This window comes from Nelusetta ayraudi, unplaced genomic scaffold (genome assembly GCF_046127955.1).
Source record: "Nelusetta ayraudi isolate G7.1 ecotype Tasmania unplaced genomic scaffold, CSIRO-AGI_Nayr_v1 ptg000175l, whole genome shotgun sequence".
NCBI classification, from domain to species: domain Eukaryota; kingdom Metazoa; phylum Chordata; class Actinopteri; order Tetraodontiformes; family Monacanthidae; genus Nelusetta; species Nelusetta ayraudi.
In genome coordinates, this window is record NW_027466224.1 from 135,001 (window position 1) to 137,500 (window position 2,500).

Genomic DNA, 2,500 nt, shown 5'->3' on the forward strand with positions numbered 1-2,500 from the left:
GCAGAAATCAGGTTGAGTGTGTACGTGCGTGTGTGTGTGTGTGTGTGTGTGTCCTGCTGGCCCTCAGTGAAGACCAGCAGCTTCATCAGCAGCTTCGCAGGCGTCCAATGATGATGTTGTTTGTTCTGCAGCTCATCGCCGTGATGAAGCTCCTCCTCCTCCCCCTCCTCCTCCTCCTCCTCCTCTCGGTCCACCAATCAGATCTTCATGAGTGCAGGAGGGCCGTGCGCTGACAGGAGATCCTCATCCAGATGATCCATCCTCTGGTTACACTCGAAGAACAAGGACGCTGTAGCGTGCAGGACAATCAACTCGACAATGCGAGACACTACAGTGATGGGGGGGAGGGCTAGTGGTGGCTTCTCTCACATCCATCTTTAACAGCTCCCCCCCCAAAAGATCTACTACACTGATCTGGACTTAGACCGACAACCTGCTGGTTCACAGACCTCCTGGATAGGAGATTCCTTTCAGCCAATAAGACCTCTGTGATGTCATAGAGGGGTCACAAAGGCCTCTCCAGGGTCAGGAAACACCACAACCCCCAACCGTCCCCCCACCCCCTGGTCAAGTCTGTACTCAACATGTTAAAGGTCCAACATGGCCTCAGTTTCATCAGCAGGCTGCAAACAGAGGGCTAACTATTCAACTGCATTTGATGATAAATAACTAACCTGGCTTTAAATCATCACCCGAGGAGGAGGGGGGGGGGAGCTTCACTCAGGCTGATGAGCCGAGCGCCGATCAGGCGGCCGCGGCTGCAGGAATCCACGTGCTGCTGCTTCATTAACATGCTGAGTGGAGAGACGTGACCAAAGGTCACAGCCGAGGAAATTTCATTTGGTGGAGGAGATCACAGAGGAGGAGCAGAACACCTCCTCCCCAGACCCTGTCTTCTCCCCTCGAGGTGGGAGCTCGTCTGGATGAAACACACACACCCCACTGCCCCTCCCCCACAACTGCCACCGCCGTCCACGGGTCAGAACGCCGCCTGGAGGAGCCGCCGGCAGAGAGATGATCTCCACCTGTTGACTCCTCACTGAGGAGGAGCTGCTGCTCTGCAATTAAACCAAGTCTGGGGGAGGAGGAGGAGGAGGAGGAGGAAGGAGGAAAAAGCGGAGGAGAAGGAGGAAGAGGATGAAGAGGATAAGGATGAGGAGAAAGAGGAAGATGAGAGGAAGCGGGAGAAGAGGAGGAGGAGGAGGAGGAGGAGATCATCCTGGACCAGCTAGCTAACGTTTCACCATCTCACAATGACTTGATGGACCTTGGAAAGCGACCAATCACGTTCCATCTCCACCAGTGGACCAGCAGTGTGGTTGCAGCTCCTCCTGGCCTCCTATTGGTGGGCGGGACCACTGACACCTGTCAGTCAGTGGCTCTAGCGCCGCCCCTTCCACCTCTGAGGGATTCTGGTTGGTTCCAATCCACGAGAAATCTCTAGTGTTCGCTGAGTCTGGCGCCCCCCTTTGGACGAAAGTGGAAGTGACGGCCAGGTGACGCCAGTCCTCCGTCTCATCTGTAGAAGGAAACCGCAAGGCGGTCGGCGACAGGAAGGAAGCTGCAGCACCGCTGTTGACTCCACCCCCCCTACATCTCAGCCACCCCCCCCCCCACCCCCCCAGTGTCACGACCTCTCTGTGATGTGATGTGACGTGCGTCGGAGCAGCCGAGCTCACAGAGCCACTTCATAGAGCCAGATTAAAAATCCAATTCCACAGTCTTTCTCTCTCTCTCTCTCTCTCTCTCTGTCTCTGTGTGTGTGTGTGTGTGTGTGTGTGTGGACTGCAGAAAGTGGTTCATTTATCACAGCGTGTGAATAAAAGAGGAGACGTTCATCTCTAATCCGTTAATCTGGGACACTCCCAGCTAGTCAGGCTGTGCTGTAAAAAAAACAAAAAAAAAGTAAATCGTTTTTTTGTTTGTTTTTTTTTAAATAAAAAAGCGTCCTGCTGCAGTCCGGCCCGTTCTGATTGGCCGTCGACTCAGTTGCTTCTTCTATCATGATCGGCGTGTGTTGCTACAGTTCCTGGTCAACTCATCTCATGGTGTTAATGGTTGGCAAAAGATGCTAAATCTTTTTTGCCGTGTGATATGAAACCTTGACTGTGGACATTTTGTCCCACGCCTGCCTGCCAGTCGTCCTTCTCTTCTGATTTCCCATCAGCCCTCTCAGCTCCGCCCCTCAGGCTGACAGGAAACAATGAAGGGATTTGGGCCGGCGGGTGTTAATCTGCAGCCGGATGATGAGCTGTGGGATCCTGGGAACCCTCAGACCGCCTCCAGTGAGGCCAGGAGCATGTTTCTGCATCATCGCCACCATCATCATCATCCCCACCATCTTCGTCATCATCATCATCATCATCATCCCCATCATCATCATCATCCCCACCATCATCATCATCCCCATCATCATCATCATCCCCACCATCTTTGTCTTCATCATCATCATCATTGCCACCATCATCATCATCATCATCATCATCATCATCATCATCAT